The sequence below is a fragment of the Rattus norvegicus genome, chromosome 16 (genome assembly GCF_021556685.1).
Source record: "Rattus norvegicus strain SHRSP/BbbUtx chromosome 16, alternate assembly SHRSP_T2T, whole genome shotgun sequence".
NCBI lineage: Eukaryota > Metazoa > Chordata > Mammalia > Rodentia > Muridae > Rattus > Rattus norvegicus.
Window position 1 is genome coordinate 65,203,964 of NC_141549.1, and position 18,694 is coordinate 65,222,657.

General features: G+C 45.0%; 1 protein-coding gene and 1 long non-coding RNA gene across 2 annotated transcripts; both read left to right on the forward strand.

Moving 5' to 3' along the window:
• Positions 1-18,694, forward strand: part of Erich1 (glutamate-rich 1) — a gene marked incomplete at its 5' end in the record, with an annotated part of 52,793,804 nt that overhangs the window by 34,333,404 nt on the left and 18,441,706 nt on the right.
• LOC103693975 (uncharacterized) lies at positions 1,838-17,697 on the forward strand. Of its 2 annotated transcripts, XR_015640399.1 has the most exons (4): positions 4,910-5,140; positions 5,517-6,112; positions 10,725-10,799; positions 16,844-17,697. It is a non-coding gene; the product is annotated as an uncharacterized LOC103693975 (long non-coding RNA). The 2 variants fall into 2 exon arrangements; XR_015640400.1 differs by lacking the exons at positions 4,910-5,140; positions 5,517-6,112 and adding an exon at positions 1,838-1,988.

Sequence of the window (18,694 nt, forward strand, 5' to 3'; positions counted from 1 at the left end):
AACATCCCAAAAGTACAAAATAATGGATATATATATATATATATATATATATATATATATATATGTATGTATGTATATGAGAGAGAGAGAGAGAGAGAGAAAGAGAGAGAGGGAGAGAGAGAGAGAGAGAGAGAGAGAGAGAGAGAGAGAGAGAGAGAAAGTCAACTTGGAGCATGAAAGTATTTCTTCCTGGAAGTTAGATGTAACTGTAACAAAACCCTGAAGGGGTACGCAGAGATCTGGACTTAGGGTGTGTGTGTGTGTGTGTGTGTGTGTGTGTGTGTGTGTGTGTGTGTGTGGCTTTGGGCAGAGGGTTAGTTTGACATTATGAATAGTGGTGTCATATACCTATAATCCCAGCACCCAGGAGACTGAAGATAACAAATTCAAGGCCAGTCTGGACAACATAACAAAAAAATGAGTGAAATAAACACAAGTTAGATTTTGTTAGTAAAGACTGGTGGCCTTTAAGGAAACCCCTAGGAAAGCCCAAAGCAATCAAGTGAGGGAGATCCTACCAGAAAGTAGAGAATGGGAAGCTCTTGCTACATAGTAGTAAAAGGTTTAGAAATGGTAGTGGCTTTCATAAATGCAAACTAGGAATGCCGTGGAAATACCTTGCATGGAAATGGAATCTATGAGGTAATCTAACTCGGGAAACATGTGGTAATCTGACTCAGGAGCCATGTGTTAATCCTACTCAGGAGTCATGTGGTAATCTAACTTGGGAGTAGGTAATCACTGAAGGAAACACTGTTAAAAGTAGATAAGACAGAGTGAGTGGAAATTTTCTAACACTTTTATATGAAAAATGCTTTCGAAAACTAAGATGTGACTCCCAGGCAAAGAACAGACCCATGCTGTGTAAGCAAAGCAATGACATAAAGATGAAGCCAAAGGGTGGTTAAAAACAAAACAAAACAAAACCAAAACAAACAAACAAAACAGAAACAACCAAGGCTTAGGCTGGGCAAGTGCTTTAAGCCCCCCAGAGCTTCAGAGACAGCAGGATTGCCCCAAGTTCTGGGCCAGCCTGGCTACAATGTAAGACTCCTTAAAGACTGAAAACCAAAACACTTGTAAGGACACTGTCCCATTGCCTTCTCAGCAGAAACCCAGGCAAAGAACAGATCACCTCAGAGACTTCTGGGTATCGATTTGCTCTGATGGCACGGATCCCAGTCAGGTTTACAGGAGGCATATAAAGGTTTTATATTGGCAAAATGATTTCCATGTCGTACCACAAGCAATAGACACAGAAGGAGTTAGAAATGGGGTTTTGGGTTTTCAAGCTTCGGCCTGAAGAAGATAGGCTGAGAAAATGCCAAGGCTGCAAACACAGCCCACCTTTCCTAGAAATGGAGAATGACTCCGAGGATAAACACACTCAGAGAGCACAGCCAGGAGCCAAGGAGCCTTCTTAAAAATATCAACTGTGTCTTAGTGAATTAAAACAAATACAAATACTTGTCCCCCCCCCCTTTTCTTCTCTACACCCCCACCCCCCAGTGTCTGTGAGTGTACATGTCTGGGTGTCTATGCACACACCACAGTCTACGGGTCGAGGATAAACCGTAGAAGTCAGTTCTTTCTATCCATCGCACGGGTCCGAAGAATTGAACTCGGGTCGTCAAGATTGACAGCAAGCTCTTCTAATTGCAGAGCCATCTCACCAGCCCATGTCCTGCTAAATCTAATAGTTACAATGAATGAACCACTGGTTCCAATGCCTCTCACCCCTCTCCTTCCTGATAGGAGAATTTCTAGCATATATGCTTGCTCCACCAATGCATGCTGGGTATGTGGGCCACAGACAAGTTTTCTCTTTACTTTGCAGGTCTTTGTCTTGAGAGGGACTGTATTAGAAGATTTTCTTCAAGAATCTTGGCTGCCAAGAGCTGTCTTTGCTTGTACCTGGTTTAGACAGTGATTGTAAACTTTGAGCTGATACTCCGTGACAAGAGCTTTCTGGAACCCTTCATAAGATGGTGAGTGAATATGTGTGGGAAAGATAACAACTGCTCAGCGTGGTTTTTCCCACATGGTGTCAGATACTTGGTCTCCAGGGCAGCTGTGTGGGGAGTTGGATGTACCAACATCATAGAAGACCATGAGAAGGCATTAAGGTACCTCTCGTGAGTTTGTTCTCCCAAGAACATGTCTTGATTAATGAGTGAGCCTGGACTGGAATGTGGCTTAGCTGGTAACATGCTTGCTGTATATGTGTGAGGACCTGAGTTCCAACCCTGGTACCCATGGGAAAGCTGAATGCAATAGGAGATACCCCTAATAATCCCAGCCCTGGGAAGGTAGAAGCCGGGGTGGGAGCTTCCTGGACAGCCAGTCTAGCCAAATTAGATACCCTGTCTCCAAATAATAGTATTAGGGCTGGAGAGATGGCTCAGCAGTTCAGAGCACTGACTGCTCTTCCAGAGGTCCTGAGTTCAATTCCCAGCAACCACACGGTGGCTCAAAACCCTCTGCAATGGAATCCAATGCTCTCATCTCATGTGTCTGAAGACAGCTACACTGTACTCACATATATGAAAGAAACAAATAATTCTTTGAAAATAATCGTAATTGAGCTGGAGAAATGGTTCAGTGGTTAAGAGCACTGACTGCTCTTCCAGGGGTCCTGAGTTCAGTTCCCAGCAACCACATGGTGACTCACAACCATCTATAATGGGATCTGATGCCCTCTTCTGGTGTGTCTGAAGACAGTTGTAGTGTACTCATATATATAAAATATATAAATCTTTAAAAGTAACAACAACAATAATGATAATAGTATGGGAATGATTGAACAGGATGCCTGCCAGTGACCCATGGTCTCTGTAAATGCATCCATGCACTTGCTTGCACACACACACACACACACACACACGTATGCACACTTGCATATGCACTCTCATGAACACACACTGAACTCTGATTATAAATCAAGTTCAAGGCTGGCTTGAGCCAAATAGGGAAACTCAAAATGCAGAATATGAAATGAGAAGATGCCCTACATTGCCTGCCTATCTCCCCATAGCCAATGCTCCCATCCTATGATGTCATCTTTCATGAAGCCTACCCTAGAGACAAGCACAAGCTAGCACCATGCTCTCGGACCTCCAGAAATGAACCTCTCTTATTTATAAACTATTCAGCCTCTACTATTTCACTACGGTAAAGTAAAATATAATTAACTTCTACAGGTTGATATTCTGACCCATGCCTCATGAGAAACCTTAAGCCGGAAACACCTAGTGAGAGCAATTCACATAGAAAGACACACGAATCATGAGATATAAATATTAATTATCATTTTAAGTTGCTAACTTTTGGTAAAGATTAGTTTGAAGCAAAAGATGAATCACGGCAGTTGACTCAGCAGTGAGCCACATTTGATGCACTGACGATAACGTTAGAAAGAGTCATTGCAGGGGGAGGGCAAGCAAATGGCGGATGAGAGCTAATAATTACCACCCTAGCAAGTCAATAGGCACCACCTGACATTCAAACACCACCAAACAGCAGAAGGCCAAGTGTGGCGGCTCACATGAGCCCACAGAGGTTGAAGCAGAAGGATTGCTGTGAGTTTGAGGGCAGCCTGGGTAAGACCCTAACTCCAAATAAAGAAAAAAAAAACAAGAAAATTCTCTTGTATAGAGAAAATGGAGGAAAATTACCTAAAGTAATTAAAAGGCTTCACTTCCAGAAAAAAAATTCTTAAGATGGAAAAGGGTAGTTAAAAGACCTGATACCACCCCAAAAGTGAACGTTTTAATGGTGTGTGGTTGTTTTACATATTTATCATTTAAGAAAAATAGAGGGGCTGGGGATCTAGCTCAGTGGTAGAGCGCTTACCTAGGAAGCGCAAGGCCCTGGGTTCGGTCCCCAGCTCCGAAAAAAAGAACCAAAAAAAAAAAAAAAAAAAAAAAGAAAAATAGATTAATTTTTTTATCTGAATGGCTTGGAGATGCTGGGTTTGAGGTAGCTGAGAAAATTCACTCACTTCAAACATGGAGGCTTAAAAATGAAAGCTTTATCTTCTGAGTGCTGAGGGAGGTGGCCAGTTGGGGATCTGAACCTCACCCGTGAAGGGAGACTGTACATTTTTATAGGACGTTGTCTTAATTACGGTTTTATTGCTCTAAGAGACACCAGAACCAAGGCAACTCTTATAAAGGCAAACGTTTAATTGGGGCTGGCTTATAGGTTCAGAGGTTCAGTCCATTATCATCAAGGTGAGAACATGGCAGCATCCAGGCAGACATGGTGCAGGAGGATCTAACAGTTCTGCATTTTGATCCAAAGTCAGAAGAGGACTGTCTATTCTGCAGGCAGCCAGGAGGAGGGTCTCTTCCCCACTGGGGAGAAACTTCAAAGCCCATTGATGTGCTTCCTCCAACAAGGCCACACCTACTCTAACAAGGCCACACCCACTCCAACAAAGCCAGACCTACTCCCACAAGGACACACCCACTCCAAGGACACACCTACTCTAACAAGGCCACACCCACTCCAACAAAGCCACACCTACTCCCACAAGGCCACACCCACTCCAAGGCCATACCTACTCTAACAAGGCCACACCTACCCTCACTAGGCCACTCCTACTCCAACAAGGCCACACCTACTCCAACGAGGCCACACTTCCCAATGCTGCCACTTCCCATGGACCAAGCACACTCATCACAGATGGGAACCCAAAGCAAGGGCATGGGGTGGGCTGCTGCACTGACAGTCATATTTTGACACAGAGGTTAAACAAGGAAGTTAACATCAGTGACTGGGCCTTATCTGGACACCTTGTTACAGGGTCCTTGGGTCAGCTCTTACAGCCAGGTCCCCTCCTGGACTCTGGCCGGGAATCTAGGGTGATAAGGGAACAAAGGAGCAGGCAGGCTGCACGAAGTCAATTAAGTCACGCGTTTATGACGTGTGAGCCTTGGTTTAGATAACAGATAACAGCGTCTTCCCTCTTTACATCCTGTACTGGTTAACAGACAAACACGAACATCTGAAGAAGCAGGACGGGAGTTAGGCTTTGGGGCCTGGGGACCTGAACTCAGTTTTGATGTTTCCTGCAAGGCGGAACTTGTTCCTGAGATGACTGAACTCAGGAAGCCACCTCTGACCCGGAGAGACGCTGGTGGGGACACAAGCTCTGGAAAACTGTAGGGACACTACTGTAAAGAAAACATGCATGTGGGAGTCAAACAGGAAGTACTTTCTAAGCCTGGGGTGGTGAGATTTCAGGTCCGCAGGCAGGGGCGTGGCTCTGGGCTGTGTGTTTCTGAGCACACCTAGAGGAGGAGCCTGCTATAACCTCTCTCTCTCTCTCTCTCTCTCTCTCTCTCTCTCTCTCTCTCTCTCTCTCTCTCTCTCTCTCTCTCAGAACTGTGGGGGACTTAGGACTACTGTAGAGTCAAAAGCCCACCCCATTCCATCCCATCCACCACCACCCCCGGGGCAGGAGGCTCTAGCATGGCCGGCCTACAGCCTGCTCTTATTTTTTTCCTGGTCAGGTAGTGCTTCTTCACAGAGTGAAACAAGATGGGAGACGCGTGAGGCACTGTAAGCCTACAGTCGCCTTTTCCGAAACCACCTTAGCAATTTAGTACTCTTCCTTCTCCTTCTCACTGGTGAGAATCATGTGGAAATGTTACAGGCCGGGTCCCTATGCCTTCCCCAGCCAAATGAGACTCGCATAATGACGTCTAAGAGAAGACTGATATAAGAAGGCGTTAATGCCCAAGCTGTCTTAAGGTGACACGATATGCACCTTCCTGTTTTCCTCACCTTCTACACTGCTCCGGATACCTCAGACACCTAGCTTTGCCCGCTCTGGTTCCCTTCTGCTGCATCTCCAGGGTAACAAGGGCAGAAGAAATGTACATTTACATGGATGCTCCCATTCCCTGAACAAATAATGCTTTATATACCCATAAGCTCTTTCATTCATGCACTTGACTACTTTTGATGCAACATAAAGTTAGGAACCAGGAACATGCCAGTGCTTTCTTGTCCTTGGAAAGTCTTCCTACTTCAAGAGGAAACCCTAAGACAATGCCAACTGGATATAGTACGTGGACCAAGTACGTGTGGGTGTCCCTGCAGGCAGGTGGGTAGGAAGACATCGTCTTCTCTGTGATTCCTGCTGAGGTAGGACGGTGCTGAGTTTTTTTGTTTTTTGTTTTTTGGGTTTTTTTGGTTCTTTTTTTCGGAGCTGGGGACCGAACCCAGGGCCTTGCGCTTCCTAGGTAAGCGCTCTACCACTGAGCTAAATCCCCAGCCCCCCTGAAACTTTTTTGAAATCTGAAGCATCAGGCTACCTTTTCCAGCTCTGTAGCAGATGTTAGTGTTGCTAGGTAACAGTAGATGTCTGATGCTGCCTGAAAGAAATACTTCCATGCAAAGCTGGGCAGGATTCAGTAGGACGCTCTAACCACTTCCTTTCCTACCAGCGTCTCTCCGGTTAGGTGATGGCTTCCTGAGTTCAGCCATCTCAGGATCAAGTTCCGCCTTGCAGGCAGCATCAAAACTGAGTTCAGGTCCCCAGGCCCCAAACTCCCATCCTGCTTCTTCAGATGTTCGTGTTTGTCTGTTAACCAGTACAGGATGTAAAGAGGGAAGACGCTGTTATCCGTTATCTAAACCAAGGCTCACACGTCATAAACGCGCCGCCTGTCGTGACTTAATTGACTTCGTGCAGCCTGCCTGCTCCTTTGTTCCCTTATCACCCTAGATTCTGGGCCAGAGTCCAGGAGGGGACCTGGCTGTAAAAACTGACCGAAGGACCCTGTAACAAGGTGTACCAGATAAGGCCCAGTCACTGATGTTAACTTCCTTGTTTAGCCTCTTGTGTCAAAATATGACTCAGTGCAGCAGCCCACCCCATGCCCTTGCTTTGGGTTCCCATCTGTGATGAGTGTGCTTGGTCCATGGGAAGTGGCAGCATTGGGAAGTGTGGCCTTGTTGGAGTAGGTGTGGCCTTGTTGGAGTAGGAGTGGCCTAGTGAGGGTAGGTGTGGCCTTGTTGGAGTAGGTGTGGCCTTGTTGGAGTGGGTGTGGCCTTGTTGGAGTGGGTGTGGCCTTGTTGGAGTGGGTGTGGCCTTGTTGGAGTGGGTGTGGCCTTGTTGGAGTGGGTGTGGCCTTGTTGAAGGAAGTGCATCATTGTGGGGACAGCTTTGAAGTTTCTCCCAGAGGATCCCACAAATGAGTATTTCCATATGGTGTGAGGTGCCAGCCTTTTGTTTTCCAAATTCATCCCTGAAACTGGGCTGAAGAGCAGAGAGAAGCCAAGGGCAGGAGGGCTGAGCCTGAGCTCTGCGGGAAGGTACAAGGAGCTGGAATCCCATCAGTCAGCCTGCACCTGCTCCAGCACATGGTTTGCGTGGTTTGCATTTTCACGAAGGGGAAGCCTTGCGCTCTGTGCTGGGGGAAATCTCATTATGCCTCCATGTGCAGAGCCTCGTGCACAGAAGAGGACTGTGAGCTGCTTTCAGGGAAGGCGAACGTCTCCATATTGTTCGCTCCATCTGTGCCTAGCTCCTCATTTTGGAGGCTCTGAGGGAGGCTTGATATAAGATCTAAAATCCTGAGCACCACCCTAGTGCTATTCGTTGTGGGGACAATGAAGCAAACACAGATTTCTCAGTATTTAAAATTAATAAAGAATCATTGGGAGCCTCGAGCTAGTGAATGCTGTCAAAGGGAGTGCTTTTTGCTGTGTTCCCTCCACCCATGCTACCCAATAACGCAGCCTGCAGAAACTATGCTTCAGTGAATGTTCTTATGTGTAGAAAACAAAATGATGTCTGGGATGAAAATAGATAGTTTAGTTATTGACTCTGAATTTGCGAAGTAGTCTCAAGCGCTAACTGGGTTCTGGGATTCAGCCATTGTTACTGAGGCTTGGGAAATGCTTTATCCTCTGATTTTCTGGCTGATGTGGGAAAAAGATGGAAGGACCAATAGGAAAGGGGGAAGAGATGGAGAGACAGATGGAAAATGAGAAAGACATTGTTGTTGGCACCAAGCATAGACCTGGGAGGAAGGCGACCTGAAATAAGCCACTGATCACTTTACAGCATGGGCTGGGCTCATTCTAGACTTTTAGTTTATTTCTTGTGCTTTAAGAGCTCTGTCTTTAAATGGGGCAGAAGAAATGTATAGTTACATGGACGGTCTCATGCTCTGAGCTAATAATAGTTTAATATGCCCATAAGCTCTTACAGGGGACTTGGTTCATTCAACAAACACTAGTGGCCAGGAATACTAAATGGTTATTAAGATGCACGCTGAGGATAATTTCAGAAGAAAAAAAAAACACATAGCACTTCTGATCATCTAGGACTCCCAAGTTCATTAGAGTATTCAAATACAGCCTGGTCACCTGGTGGGATTTTTGTAGGGGAAATGTAAATGCAAATTAGTTATCTAGTAATGGTCAGGGGGACCCGAATGTCAGTGTAACTTGGGGTCCGATTTCAGCTACATTGCTCAACATCTCGAAAGCCTTGGACCATTTCTTCTGCTTACTTGGTAGTGAAATGAGGGAAGTGTGTGCATATGTGCATGAGTGCGTGCATTCGTGCATGTGTGTGTATGTGTGTGTGTGCATGTGTGTGCATGTGTGTCTGTGTTCGTGCGTGTGTATGTTTGTGTGTGTGTTTGTGTGTTTGTGTGTGTCTGCATGTGTGTCTGTGTTCGTGTGTGTATGTTTGTGTGTGTGTTTGTGTCTGTGTGTTTGTGTGTGTGTGCATGTGTGTGCATGTGTCTGTGTTTGTGTGTCTGTGTGTTTGTGTGTGTGCATGTGTGTCTGTGTTCGTGTGTCTGTGTGTTTGTGTGTGTGAATGTGTGTCTGTGTTCGTGTGTCTGTGCGTTTGTGTGTGTTTGTGTATGTGTGTTTGTGTGTGTGCATTGTGTGCATGTGTGTGCATTGTGTGCATGTGTGTGTGCATGTGTGTGTGCATTGTGTGCATGTGTGTGTGCATGTGTGTCTGTTCATGTGTGTGTTTGTGTGTGTGTTTGTGTATGTGTTTGTGTGTGTGCATGTGTGTGTTTGTGTATGTGCATGTGTGTGTGTTTGTATGTGTGTGTTTGTATGTGTGTGTTTGTATGTGTGTGTTTGTGTGTGTGTGTGTGTGTGTGTGTGTGTGTGGTATATGTCAGGGTCTTTCTGAAATCTCTCTCCACATTTATTGTTTGAGACAGGATCTCCCATTGAGGCTCATTGATGCAGCTAGGATGGCAGGAACTGAGCTTCAGGTCCCTTACTCCACACTGGTGGCACTGGGGTTACAGGGGTTTGCTGCCATGCCAGGACTCTTAATGCACATTCAGATACATTATTAACTGGGCCATCTCTGCAGTCCCCAACTTCTCTTATTCTTCCAGCACCATCTTCCTCCTCCTCCTCTTCCTCCTCACTATGGAACCCTGGCTGGCCTCGAACTTGCTGTGTAGAACAGGCTGGCCTCAAACTCATAGAGATGCACCTGCTTTCAGCAGCTTAGTGCTGGGATTAAAGGTGAACACTAACACATCTGGCAACATTTACCTCTGTAAGCCACAGTTTCTTTATCTGCAAGACTGGTATGAATAACGTTGAGGTTGCCAGATTTTTCTGTGAGCCAATAAGATAGTCCATATAAACTGTTTCCCAGTGACTCAAAATAAGTATTCAATAGCTAATTCTTATAGTCATCTTGAAAACAACTTCAATTCTAAAATTTGACTTTAGCCCACTTTTTCTTTCCATCCAAAGTTTAAAGAAAAGTGTTCCACGGAAGAAAGAGACAAGAGCCTGAAGCCGTGTAAGCTTTGGGGAGAGCCCTGTTTGGCGCCATGTGCCTGAATTGCCTTGACAATTACTGCTCACTCATTCAAGCCATGAAGTACATAAATATGCAAAGCCAAAGCTTCCAGATGTTGGTAGCTTTTCTTCTTCTTAGTTGATTAGGCAAAGGTGTAAATTAACAAGCAAGGAGATTATCTTGTAATAGTCTCTGTCTCAACTCTTCCCTCCCAGGTCTGGGGCCTCCGACAAGCGTTTAATCAGCGCATCCCCCAGAGAACAGATGTTGTTTCTTTCTAATATATAGGGAAATAAGATTTGCTTGAAAGGTAGTCAGAACGATTCATTGTGGTCCGTGTATTCAAACAGATTGAGAACCATCACAAATCAGTCAGAAACCTTATCAGGCAGGATGTATCGATGACGACGAGCACTTTTACAGCTGGGAAGATGGCATACTCGATGCATTATCGTGAGGACCTGAGTTCAAATCCACAGCACCTGGAGGGCAGAGATAGGCAGAACCGGAAGCTTTCTTGCCAGCCAGCTTAGCCTAAACAAAGACTCTCAAAGGAATAGGCAGGGACAGGGGATACCTTGCATCCTCCTCTGTTCACAGCAAACACACACACACACAGAGAGAGAGAGAGAGAGAGAGAGAGAGAGAGAGAGAGAGAGAGAGAGAGAGAGAGAGAAAGGCACTTTTGCGAGTACTTTAGCTAAACACAAGTCATAAACCATTGTTACAGGAAAGCATCACCTTCCCTTAAATTATTAACTAAAAACTGCTTTTCCCATAAACGTTCCCAGAAAGAACTTCTTCCCTGATCTAACCGCAGATATTTTCAAAGTAACTAGTTCAGGGCATTCTTAAGATGTGCATGCACCTTCCCTGATGATACATCTCTGTGTGGCTACTCTGCTTCCACCCACAGATTTGGAACCGTCCTCTTCATCTGTATCCCTCGCCTTCCCAGTCGTCTTCACAGAGCAAGTCGATGCTGAGACAAGTAAGATACTTCACAGAAAATTCCCCGAAACATTTTGCCGTTCTCCAAACAGATTGCTTTATGAGCACACTTTACCCACGCACATAAAACAGCAAGACAAATTTCCCTTCGAAAGAAAATAGGTCGCACACATCTTTAACTTTTGCTTTTCAATTAGAGTAAGCAATAGCATTTCTCCAAACGGCAAGACAAATGGCCCAGCATGGTGTTTATTCCTTTTTGATCACCAGCTAGCAACAAAGATATAGATGATCAGCCAGTCAACGTGAACCAACTCCTCCTTGCCCTGGACTCGGGTTAGGGGCAAAGGGTAGGAAGACCAATCTCCGCCCAGTAATCTTAGAGCTGGGAGGGGAGAGTAGATGCCATCTGAGCTAGTCTTGGAGATGGCAGAGACATGACGTGACCTTCCAAGCAGTAGAGCATCCTGTTCCAAGAGTCAAAGGTGCAAATTTGTCTGAATGGGCTCAGGAATGGAGCTGGAGCACCTATCAAGAGGACAACTGCCATGCCTTGAGCGAAAGTGTGGGGTAAAGAATAAATTATTTTGTTCCCTTGGCTCAGTCCTTAGTCGTACACCAGGAGCCAGCCATTCAAGCCTGTGTTTCCTTGCCCCTCAGCACTTGATGCTGACTCTGGTCACCACCCATTTAGCTGGTTGGGGGGATAGGGGGAAGCTGGGACAGAAAAGTCAGATCCTGTCCAGAGGTTTCCCTGCTCATGTGGGCCATAGAAACAAAACACCTGGAGAACAGCACGTGACCTACAGATTATTGTGTGGCCCCCAGCAACTGACCTTGCCCTCTTTGCCTGGTTTCTGACCTATAAAAGAAAGACAGAAGATGCCAGATACCAGCTCCAGGAGGGGTCTTCGAGGGTTTAATGCAATGATGCTTGTAATGGTTTTCCTTGGTGGGGTGGTGGAATGAAGTCAGTGCCTCGTACATGCTATGAAATCCCTCTACTGCTAAGCAGCCTCCCATGCCATGATGTTAGATAAACGCATGCCAGACAGAGGGTCTGTGTTCAAGGCACTCTCTTTCTGCTTAAAATGGAAACACTAACTTTACTGATAGTTTAGAATTATAAGAGTCTCTCTCACACACACATATACACACACATGCACACATACACACTCATGTTCACACACATACACACCCATGCACTCACACCCACACCCACTCGTGCATGCACACACCCTCATGTGCACACACACACCCATGCATACACACTGGCACACATGCCATACACACTCATACACACACACTCATGAACACACTCTCTTGCACACACTCATGCACACATTCACCATTAAAGTCTAAAGTTGCAAAATTTTTTACCTTATATTATTTACTTCCCCAAATTCTTCATTTTCTTTTAAAACAAGTTATCTTAGCTATACTCTTGTTTGCCTTAGCCATTAAGGAAGCTCAGAAGCTCATGATAGCTGTTGTTTCCAGACCAATGAAGAGAGTCTGTGTCTCCTTGCTTGCACTCATCCCCACCATTATTCTACTGTATCTGTCATCTGCTAAAAGCAGAGATTATCCCGGAACTATGGAACTTTGTGTAATCTTGTAGCATACAGAAACTTTGGATAAGAAAAATTGACTTAGCCAGGCACTGGCGGCACAGACCTTTAATCCCAACACTAGGGGAGCAGAGGCAGGAGGATCTCTGAGTTTGAGGCCAGCCTGATCCTCAGAGTAAGTTCCAGGTCAGTCAGAGCTACATAGAGAAACCATGTTTCAAAAGACCAAAACCAAAACAAACAAACAAACAAACAAAACCTTGATTTGAGTGTCTCTTCCACCTTGCCCCACAGGTACTCTGCATCCTTGGGTTGTAGATGCTTTAGAAAGTGAACATTCCCTTGTTTGTTTGTTTGTTTGTTTGTTTGTCTGTCTGCTTGATTGATTGATTGATTGATTGATTGATTGATTGATTTTGATTGATTTTCTTGAGATAGGGTTTTACCACAAAGCCCTGACTGGCCTGGACTTCACAGAGATCCTCCTGCCTCTGCCTCTCAAGTGCTGGAATTTAAGTTGTAGGCCAGTACAGCAGGCTAAACATTTCTAGATTCCACACCACCCTTTCTCACAAGCTGGATCCTCTTGCTAGAGCACACTGAATATAACTGAGCAGTGTAAATAGTCAAAACAGGAGATTTAGCATGCTCCACTAATCTGTGCGATTAAAGTGATAATTAAAAATACAACTTTCAAAGGAGGCAGCACCAACCATTTCATCCTCAGACTCATTTGTGCCCCATCCTATAGGCAATCAAGTCTTGAGATTATACCTTTCCGTCATGTCCTCTACGTTCCAAGACCCAGTGTGTTGCTGCACAGATGCCAATGCTTGGTCTTGTGTCTTCTTGTCCCCTCCTCACCACCTATGGTTTTCCCGTGTGAATTCTCCTCATCCCAGTCCTCTATAGCTCGGAGCTTTATCATCGCTTTATATGCAGCTTTAAGTCCTCCAAGCAAATAGACTCTCCTCTTCTTCCTGAGATACCACCCACGCCTACCCAAAGGATCATTAGTGTATCTTACATGCTGCTCCACAAATGAAAATCTGAATGTTTACCTTGCAAAGCTTGTCTTCCGTTCTTCCAATTTTATCCTAAAGTCCTAATAGAGCACTCCTACCTGAGTCTCCAAGTCCTCACTCTGCTTTTATTACAGTGATAATATGGCACTAGCTACTATTTATTGGGACATTTGGACAATGTTATGTCGGTAGCTGAAATAAACACTTCACAGACACCTACCTTCGGAATATTAATGAGCCCCGTGAGAGAGGCACGATTATCATTCTCACTGAACAAATGAAAGCACTGGTGTTTCAAGGTCACGTCATTTACCTAAGATCATGGAGCGTCGGGTCTTAGAACAAGAATTAAAACTCCCTCTTAAAATGGCAGCCGTACAATTAATGCATAGACTCTAGCATCCTGTCTGAAGAAGCTACAGAACGCCAATCTGAATCCTCCTATGGGGTAGCCTAATTATGATCCCCAATTCCCCTGCCTCTCTCTCTCTCCATCACCTGACCATGCAGTGATTCAGCACATTCTTTCTGAGCCCCAACTTTCAAGTCAGCTCTCCAACCTGCACTGGCCAATGGAATGTGGGCAAGAGTGATAGGTTTATATCTTATAGTCATTTCTCAAGGATACTGTAAGAAAAGAATACAGAATTAGTTGCTTAAAGCAACACACACACACACACACACACAGATTGACTCTCTCTCTCTCTCTCTCTCTCTCTCTCTCTCTCTCTCTCTCTCCCTCTCTCTCTCTTGTTCTGGAGGCCCAAACTCAGGGGATCTGGTCCAGATTTCTTCCCTCTTTACGATGTTTACCAGCAAAGCTTGGCAGTTTTGGGTTATGTCAACAAATCTCCAGTCTCTGCCTTCACTGACATGATATTCTTCCTGGCCATCGGTGCCCAAGTCTCTTTCCTTTTGTGAGACATTGGACAAGGGCCCACATTAATCCATTATGACGTCACCCTAATGGGATTCCATCCTAAAAGATTGTATTTCCAAATGAGGTCACATTCACTGGTCAAACGCGGGGCAGAGACTCCGACTTCAATCTATCTTTGTAGAGGACGATTCTGCCCACAACAGCTCTTCAGAAGCATTTGCCTTTGCCCCTTGGCCTCCTGCACTTATACCATCTCCAGGAAGAGTTACCCATGGGACTTTGCTATCCTTTACCTCAGGCTCAAGAACAAATAGTTTCTGGAACAGCAGCCTCCTCTCGCCCCTACCCTTACCATCCCCTCTGAGCCTGATCTGAAGGCGCCCGCGCTAGACTCAATCAGCCCGTTCATACCATCTGATCCACGGGCCATGAGGACACTGCTCTACCACTCACCCTTTAGAGGTCGTTTACTAAGCAGCCTGTATTCGCAGTATCTGGTTCCTGCAATTAGTCATATTAAAACTAATTTAAAAGCCACAATGTGAGGGAAACGTCTTTCAAAAGGGTAACAAAAGCCATAAAATAAATATCTCCTTAAAATGCCCTTCAGTATACCTCGATCATGTGACTGTCAACTTTATGTTATAGAAGTCATTTTTTTCTTTGCGCAGGTACAAGTGTGTGTGTGGTATTGTGTGTGTGCATGTGCATTCTAGTGAGTAAATATGTGTGTTCACATCAATATGGAGGCCGAAGGTCAAACCACTGACTTCCTTGATAGCTCTCCACCTTACCCTTGGAGACAGAGCCTATCATTGAAACCAGAGCTCACCAGTTGACTAACCTGGCCGGCCACAGAGCTTGGTGGATCTGCCTGACTGCTTCCTATGCTACAGTTGCAGCCACACACAAGCACAGCTGACATTTTGCATAGGTTCTGAGGATCCCAACTCTGGTATCATGTTTTCTCTGTAGGTGTTGTATTGATGGAACAAAAGAAACAACAGTAAGGCTGGGACAATGGCTCAATTAGTAAAATGCCAGCATGCCAGCAATCGTGAAGACCTGAGTTCAGATCCCCAGGGCATGTGTAAAACAGTAATCATGGCAGGCACCCACCTGTAACAGTGAACATATCTAGAAAAATGAAGGTAGGCAAAAATTACTTATTGGCTCAAATAAAATGACAGATTGTTTAAAAACCCATAAAAATATAAGGCAGAAGCCATGGAATAAAACACACAAAGTTGAAAAGAACAGGAATGTAGCCAACTGGAGGGGGGCCCCTCAGATTAAACAAACCGAGTTTCAGAGATGCGAATGACTTAACCAAGGATAGATGGCTAGTAGAAATGTACACTATTATTATTAATAGACTCCACTTTAAAGCAGATTTCTCCAGAGAAGACTTATAAGAAGTGATTTGAGTGCACTTTTAAAAACTCTTCTAGTTCTGCTTAACATTACAGATCAGAAGATAGACGAACTTGGTATATGGTGTTGCCACTTAATGGAATTCAGGGAAAATTGGAGATAAATTAAATTTAACAAAGTGCAGGAAAAAGTTTATAGAGTTGGAACATTTAGAACCAGAACCCAGTCATATGCGTAAGTTATGCTTATGGCCAGAGGAAAGGAAGAAGAACCATACAGAAGTAATCTGATTGGCTGGGGTCAGTCTTTTGCCATATATGAGCACAGTGTAATTAGGTACTTGCCTTATATGAACATGGTCTGATCAGTCAGTCGTCTCTGATTGGCTAAAACCCAACTGCTGAGATTGAGAACGTGTAGTAACCTTAGTTAGCCTACTAAGTTAGGCTGTCATTCACTACACGGAGGAAGCAGCTTTAGCCCAAATGGTATCATCAGTAAAAAGGAAAGATATCTACTTAACAAGAGCTAGTGCCTTTGAGGGAACTTATTTAACCTCTCTATGTCTCATTTCTTCATCTGTGATATAAAGGTAATAATAGTGACAAATTTCAAAGAATTGTTATAATGGTTAGAGGAACTACTGGGATGCTCGGAACAGAGTTGTGACAGTTGATTTAGCTTGCCAACTTGATTGGATTAATAAAAGCCTAGGGCATTAATGGGGCACACTTTTGAGTTTGTCTGAGAGAACATTCTGAGAGAAGAATAGCTAACAGGGAAGTATTCGCCCTGCAGGTGGGCATCATCACCTCATGGCCTGGAGTCTTGCCTCATCGAATAAAATGGGGGAAAGGAGAAAGCCAATAGGAAGCCAGCATTTCTTTCCATCTGCTTCTGGTCAGCTGAGATGGGAGCCTGCAGCTGCCACATGCCCTTGTCACCCCGTGATCACCTACTGCCGCGGCTCTGCTGACTCACCGTATCCCTCAGACTGCAAGCCAAAATATACCTCTCCTCCCATAACCTGCTTCCTGTCAAGTATTTAGTCACAACGAGAGCAGTAATTAATCCAAGGGTCTAGTATATGACAAGTTCTCAGTGAGGGACTATGGGGGAGGAGGGTTACGCTATTTGTAAGGGAGGTGTCTAGGGCAGAGATGAGTTGGGGAAAACAAGACATATTAGGATAAAGAAGCATCATCCAAAGCAGTTAATGTTTCTCTCTTTACAGATCAAACCTGAGCTGCTCCCTTCAGACTTCTTCCTGTTCACAGAGGTGTCAGCTCACATCCTGGGCTCTTAAAATACATCTGAATGCTGGTGCAGAGAAGAACTTCAGCAGGGCTCTTGGCAACTCAGAGGCAACAGCAATGTACTCCTGGTTTAGATTAGTTGGTGAGGCAGCCCTTGTCCTGAAATAAACATTATCGACCACCCTCATTGCTAATTCATCATCCTCCTCTGCCCAGCTGGACCTGGCTTGAAGGGTGACAAGCAAAGCTTCAGGTGGAGATGGTGGGCTATTTGGTTTGTGTGATCAACAGAGGTCTCCAACCTCAGCGGAATGTGACAGCCACTGATGACTTCGAAGACAGGTTGGGGTCACTCAGAGAAGATTGTCCCAGCCTTACTTGGTAGCAACGTTGGAAGCAAGACCATACAATGGGAGAACTGGGCTGTAGCTAATCAATGGAATCGACCCAGCTAAAGAAATAACACGTCCAGCACAATAAATGTGGTCAACACAGGATAGAGCAGTGTCCACAGGGACGAGGGAATCATGAGCGCCGGGCTCTGTTCATCAACAGCGACCGAGCTGTGCAATCGGAGAGCACTGATCCCTCCAGGTGTTGCACTTTGGTGGGGGACGAAACGTCGCCTTCATTTAACATTGCAGTCAGGCAGCCAGCCAGCTGCCTCTGCTTGCTCTCATTCCAGCTCACCCGGCTGTCTTCTGATGATAATTTGACTTCCCACCTAAATCTCACCACAGGGAGAGAGTGTGCTCCAGGCAGAAGGTGTGTCTGATCTCGGGGGCTGACTTTGCTTGTCGATATAAATTAATAAAAATGGCATTTTGATTTACACATCCCTCTCTTGTGAACTTGGTTAGCACGACAGAGGGCCCGATAAACTGATCTTACCTCGGTATGCTGACAAAACCAATTTTCCCTGTTTCTGAACCTGAAAGACTCCGGGCCAGACACTGGGCTATAGTTAAATCACCAAAGTAAATTCAGCTTTGAAGCATCTGGCAGCCAGGCAGCCTGCCTTCTATTTCCTATCAAACATCCCTCTCCTGGCCTTTATTTTTCAAGGTCAACACCATGTTCAGTGTCCACTCAGATTCTGTGGGAACAGACTTGGGAAACGGGGAACTTGTATGGATCCAAAGCTATCCAGCCAATGTTTTGACATTAGTAATCGTACCTAAGCAAAACAGAATTGTAAGGAGCACGAGATTCCAATGCTATCACGAACAGAAACATTTAGCCTGCAGCTCTAGAATCTGGAAGTCTGGAGGGCTGCATTTGCCATATCATAAGAGAGAGAGAGAGAGAGAGAGAGAGAGAGAGAGAGAGAGAGAGAGAGAGAGAGAGAGAGAGAGAGAGAGGAGAGAATCTATTCAACTTGGCTTCTATTCTTTAATGTCCTACTTCTTCATACCATTGCATTGAGAATTAAGTCCCCAACATATAAACTTTGAAAAGAGACATTCAAGTTAGATCAGCCTCTAATCAGAAATTTAAAGTTATTATTCATCTATAATGAGCTATTCTACATCTCTAGACAGTTCAAACTAGGTTACATAGTCATTAAACTCAATAGTACTGGCTGGGTGGCCCCTGTATCCAAGCTCCTCCTAGATGTCCAAAGAGCCCTCCGAGGGAATCATATGGGGCTTCTCCTGTGGTCTTTAAAAATTGTTAACTTCCTTATGAGGGCTTTCAAAAGAGTCTGGCCTCTGCCATCATGGTTATTTCTGGAGTCCATGGATTCTTCCTGTCCTTAGGAAATTTGCACTGTTATTCTTTGGTACCAAAAAGTCTGAGTTTCTCTCAAGACATGTGACGATTAATCT